A 6,509-nucleotide genomic window follows, 5' to 3' on the forward strand; every position below is an offset into this window, starting at 1 on the left:
CTCGGCTACCCCCGGGGCAGGGGGGCTTGGAGTGGCCTGCTTACTCGCCAAATCTCATTACCCCTCCTCCACCCAAATCCACCGAGCTGGGGACTTGGATCACACCTGGCGCACAAGGAAGCCCTCTGCCTATGTGAAGAATTGGCGAAAACCCGTGCGCTCCCACCCACAAGCACCTTTGAGAGATTTAGGTGATGACCAAGTTCCTTCCAGCTTCGCCCCGTTTCTCAGGTGCCTGCAAGGAACGGAACCCCGCATTCTGGTGACGCGCCCACCAATGCTTTGCCCTCCCCTACTGCACCCAGTGTGGTGTGTGGGGACCTGAGCGCGCACAGCAGGGGCAACTTAAGATGCTAGCTGGTGAGCCCGCGGGCTCAGCTCTTTGTCGCTGCACCGGCTGGTGGAGCCACCTCCTCGCCCAGTGGGCCGGCTTCCCAAAGTCACTCCAAGCAGCCCACAATTCAGAGTCTTCCTCTAACCAGGTGGGTGACTGTGCCCTTTAAGAACCTAGTGGTAGAGCCTTCCTGTTCTCTCCCAAATACATCAGGATTTTATTTAAATGGCCATTTACTGAGCGCCTCTCTGAACCAGCTTCACATATAAGGCCACTGTGGTAAAGGAGATGCAGGTTACCAGTGTTTCACAGCTAAGGAACCGGGGATTTACAGAGGGTGAATGACTTGCCCCAAAGCACAGAGGCCACGTTTATTTTCTATCAAGTCTGGTAGCCTTTCTATCCCCCATCAAAGCCTGCTCTCAAAAAGAGAGGGCCTAACATACCATTTCACACCAAAGTGTTAATGACATAGCTAAGGCGTTTGCGTTTGTAATCTATTTTAAATAGGAAAGCCCCCAAATACATGTTATTGTGTGGTGTTTCTCAAATGTAAGAGAAACCCATATTCTCCACTATTCTAAGGGCAAAATTTTCTTAGACCTCCTCAGTATTGGCTTAAATTATTTTCTTTAAAAATGTTGCATATAGATATAGATATATACACATATAACCAGATATAAGCTTAAGTTACAGCTTTTGAACAACTCTGGAATAAATCCAAAACAAATTTATAAATAACATAAAATCCTCCTCCCAGAACTATAAAATTTGAGTTAGTAATGTTTACTCAACTACTAGCCTTACGTGGTACTGACTGCCTAGGTCAGGTCCATTTGAGTTCTGTGTGGCTCTCCACTGTCATGGTGTATGAAGTGCCCTGCATTGACCCAATTTTCTCACCTTTTTCCTGTTCCAGCGATCACACCTTTCCTCACGCCCTGTGTCATTGTAATACAGCATTGGACTCTAACACATCATTTAGAGATGAACTTTGTGCTGTTCCTTTGTTATTAGCATCAGAACTGAAGTGGGAACTCTTGGTGTGGAGGCCTGGCACACATAAGCACTGAAATCAGGAACAAGTACTTGGTATCATTCACTTGTTATCATAAATAGGAAAAAATTACATGATGAATCTTCAAGAGTCTGGAGCACCCAACTGGAGAAACACCATTAAAAGCCAAATACTTAATAGAGGAGCTGAGGATGGAATTGGAAGGAGGGAGAGAAGGGACAGAATTCCCAACTGTGCTCCAGTTGTATTAGTTTTACTCCAATTCAACAAATATTTACTTAAGCACACATTACCCATAAAGCATTGTGCTGGGCTCCAAATGAAAGAGATGGCCACAGGAAGACAGAACAGGACATAAATAAAAGGCATTTATTGGCATTCAACTGTGGGAGCACCACTCCAGGCTCTTCCACTTCTTGGCTGTGTAGCTTTTGGCAGAACCTTTCTGTGCCTCAGTTTCCTCCTCTGTAAAATGAAGACTACCTCATAGGGTCATGGGAAGAACTGAGTGAATTAATACACATAAAATGGTTAACATACTGCCTGGCACAGAGCAAGCCCTCAGTAAATACTGGCTATGTTATGTCTGTTGTGCCACAAGAACGTCCCTTAGCTCCGTCTTGCAGCACACCCCGGCCCACTTTGACATTCATTAAAGCTCCTTTGTCCTGGCAGCTTTAAAAATAACATGGCAACCGAGTTAGGGAGGAAGAATCACGGAGAACAAGGTAATTATTGCCATCATTCAGAGTCAGAAACTGAGACACCTAAGGGCCCAAAAGCACATCTCTCCCCTATCGCCATTCCCTCAGCTGGTCTCAGGGCTATTGGCCCTACCCAGGCAGGAGCTCTCCCTACAGATGACCCAGGGGAGCTCAGGGCTTGAACAAGCACCACAAGCTTCTGTTGTTTCCTGGAGCTGTCAATAGTAAAATGAGAGGATACTATGTGGCTCCAAGGTTGTCACTGTGATTGCCATAAGGACAACGTTGAGGACAGATGTATAGGGTACTTTGACCTCCAACAGAAACACCCTGTGTAAATAGCAGGTATCCTTTACTTTCCTTTTTGTATTTGCTCACTCCTCTCCCTAAATAACAAAATAAGAAAACCAAAATCCTCACTGCTTCTTAAGATTTAAATTCAACTCCATAATTGTAATTCTCAAATACTTTCCATATGCATAGCAATTGAATGCAGCCAATCAATCTCTCTCTCTCTCTCTCTCTCTCTCTCTCTCTCTCTCTCAAAAAAAAAAAAAAAAAAGCAATATACCCTAGCTTGTTTGGTTCAGTGGATAGGGCGCCGGCCTGTGGACTGAAGGGTCCCAAGTTTGATTCCGGTCAGGGGCACATGCCCGGGTTGTGGGCTCGACCCCCAGTGGGGGGCGTGCAGGAGGCAGCCAATCAATGATTCTCTCTCATCATTGATGTTTCTATCTCTCTCTCTCCCTTCCTCTCTGAAATCAATAAAAATATATTTTTAAAAAAGCAATAAAAAACATGTTTTAAAAAATTCATTCAGGTCAAGACTCATACATTTACTTAGTGCCAGCTCTGTATAAGGTGACTATATAGGGGCAAATAATCATCACCTTTAGGAAATTATGCTACAAATATAAACAAAGCAAAATCAACAATAGGAGAAAGTGAGATAAGGGCTGGGTCAGGCTACAGCTAACGAGCATGGAAGAGGGAATCATTCATTCTCACTCAGGCAGGGGTGAAGGCTCCTATAAGGTGGTAGAATTTGAGCTGAAACTCAAAGGAGGACGTTTGAGCAAGGTTTGAACAAACATCTCATCGGTTCCTCCACTGTAGAAATGAGAAAATCAGTGGGTGAATGAAAGGGGTAGAACAAGGATTGGATTGTAATTATGGCTGTGTTTCCTGAATACATAGTATGTGCCGTGTAGTGTGCAGGTAATCTTCAAGGCAAACAGAAGACTGGAGACTATGATTATCTCCATTCTGCAGATGAGGAGACTGAGGTTCAAAGTAGTTTAACAGGATAGTCAGTGTTTTGCAATGATGACTTCTGCTCAGTCTCTTCCACTCTTTTATCAGGCTCCATTTCGTATTATATTGCTACCCAGACCTGCCTTTTCTCACGTTTACAGTAAGAAGGTTGCTGATGTCTTTGAAGCTCTAAACATCCTTTTGATTCTACCTTGCTTTTGTTGTGGTTGTGCAATCACTTAGTAATGACCTATTAAATGGCCTCAGGGCAGAAGATGGGACTGAAAGATAACTGGAAACGGGGTGGCAGGGCAGTGAGAGATTCAGTGCCAACTCTAAACTGCTAAACTCAATTTCAGTGCTTACTTTTCTTTCTTTTTTTAAATTGATTTCAGAGAGGAAAGGAGAGGGAGAGAGAGATAGTAACATCAATGATGAGAGAGAATCATTGATCGGCTGCCTCCTGCAGGCCTCCTACTGGGGATCGAGCCTGCAACCCGGGCATGTGCCCTTGACTGAAATCAAACCCGGGACCCTTCAGTCCGCAGGCCGACACTCTATCCACTGAGCCAAACCAGGGTTTTCAGCACCATGTAGTGAGTGTAAAGAGAAATGGGCCAAGTGAGCATCCCTACCACGGGGGCCTTGGGTAGCAAAGAACGGGAATCCAATTTAGAATTTCGACTGACTTGGATTCAATTTAGAATTTATATAGTTGCTGGGTGACCGTGTGCAAGTTTCACACCTCAGTTTCCTCATCTGTACAATGGAGCTAATTGAGGGCTGTTGTAAGGACTCCTTTAGTTACTCAGTACAAAAAGCACACAGCACCGGGCTCAGCACAAAACAAATTCCAAATTGGCATTACCCATTGTTAATATTATTACTACTACTACTGTCAGTGCTCAACAAATGTTTTAAAATTTGTTGAATGAATGAATCAAATTGTTATAGTATCAATGCCAAAAAGTTTAATCCGGGCTTTCTAAGAAAAAAATTATCTCTTGTTCAACTCCAGATCTTCTTGTCATAGGTCTGGTCTATAGGCAACAAAGAGTTTCTTTGTATCAAATTTAGGAAAAATTACAAATTCAAATGGGAGCCAGGATTGTATTTTTTGTCTTCTAATCTCCACTTATGGTACTATAAGTTCTTTTGATCAATAAACATCTATTGAACCACTAATATTGTCAAGTCTATATATTTGTCAACGTTTTAAGGGCAAAGCCAGATTTTATTTTTTGATGGTAGCTTTAAAATATTACACAGTAAAAAAATAAAACTACAACAAGCTTCCATAAAAAAAAACTAACACAAAGAACCACCAAAAAAACACAAACAAACCAAAACCACAAAACTTTACAGCACTTAATTTTTTAAAAAGTATTTGTATTGCACTTAAACACCTTTAAAAATTTTCTGTTTTTGTTAAGTATAGACCTTTTATTTTAAGTGTTTGGAAATAAAAGTAGTACACTCTGAATATAAAAATGTGAAGGTATAATATATAAAAGCTTAATATATAAAGTAGTTGTATAGTTAAATTGTCATACGTGGTACCTTAAAAAAAAGACTGCCCATCAAAGAAAGCTTTATTCTAATCCTACTTAAAAGAATATAGCATCTAAAATTATTAGGAAGAAAAGCAGGTTTTGGCACCAGCCATTTCCTGTATACTGTGAGCATTATTTTAAACTGAAAAATTAGAAACATTTTGAAATAACTGTGTGTTTCTAATTTTCTCTGGTTTAAATGAGAGTCTCTGGAGGCCAGAGCTGGACTTCTCTGATGTACTCTAATTTGCATACTGGATCTCATGATCAAGAACAAAAGAGAAAATACTTTTTTTCTTCCTTTAACTTAAGGAGAAGCAGCAGAGCTACTGGCCTTGAAAGAGACTTTAAAAACCTTTGGACATTCTGTTTACATTTACACTATAAAAATTTCTACCAAATCTCTATATCTTTAAAAGGCATTTTTAGAATGTCCTTTTGTTTTTAATTTATGTTTATATTTATCCATAAGTATTGGATTCTCCTTTCTGTGTTATAACGGGTAAGCTTATATGCAGTTAAATATGGGATCTGGATTTTCAAATTTAGCATCTTTTATGAGGTGTCTTCTCCTTTTTCCGCAGGCAAATTCTACTCATATTCAAGCTCTCAAAAACCCTTCAGTGCTAGAAATATAAGTCTATTCTCTGTGTTTCAGAGAATTGTATTGAAATTATATCTTACACTGTAGTTATATATTTAACCATTCAACCTCTAGTGGTCCAGGGTTCTTTATGAGCAGGAACTCTGTCTTGTTCTTCTTTCAAATCTTTATGGTTGTCTAGTCTGTATAGGTTTTTAAATATGTATAATTATTGTCTGGTCTTATAATCATGCAGAGAGCCTGGTTCATTTTAATGAGCTTAAAATATCAGAGCTGAAATAATTTGGCTGGCCAGCCACTAGGAACAGGGCACATAGTATATGAAATTTTACTGCCGGGGCTCCAATATTTTCCCAGATATGAACCCCAATTTCTGTTTGATGCCCATTGACCATTCTTTCCTTATGGACCATGTCAAAATTTTCACTTGGCCTGTAATTGCATTTCACTGTTCATGCCATGGCTGCCTGATGGCACTCTAGGCATCATTTGTCCATGACTGTGACATTCCCACCGACTCTCTGCAGAACCCTTGGAACATACTCTGGCTGCCACAGGGTGTTCTGAATCACTCTGCCGGGATTCCCAAGGAGTATAGATCCTATTGGACAATATGTGTTTCCCAAGCTCTGTTACCTCCCACACTCTGAAAGATGTTAATAGACCATCCATGGGGGAAAAAAAGGTAGTCAAATATGCACACTGGCCGCCAAAACGGTTTGGCTCAGTGGATAGAGCGTTGGCCTGCGGACGGAAGGGTCCCAGGTTCGATTCCAGTCAAGGGCATGTACCTTGGTTGTGGGCACGTCCCCAGTAGGGGGTGTGCAGGAGGCAGCTGGTCGATGTTTCTCTCTCATCGATGTTTCTAACTCTCTATCCCTCTCCCTTCCTCTCTGTAAAAAAAAATCAATAAAAATATATTTAAAAAAATATGCACACTGGCCTTTCAAATGCTCTGAGAAGTCCTGAGTAGAGAAACCTGCTTAAGTTCATTGATCTCAATGATATCCAATCAATTTTATTTGACTGTGGACTCTCCCCC

Source organism: Myotis lucifugus, unplaced genomic scaffold (genome assembly GCF_000147115.1).
Source record: "Myotis lucifugus unplaced genomic scaffold, Myoluc2.0 scaffold_106, whole genome shotgun sequence".
Lineage (NCBI taxonomy): Eukaryota > Metazoa > Chordata > Mammalia > Chiroptera > Vespertilionidae > Myotis > Myotis lucifugus.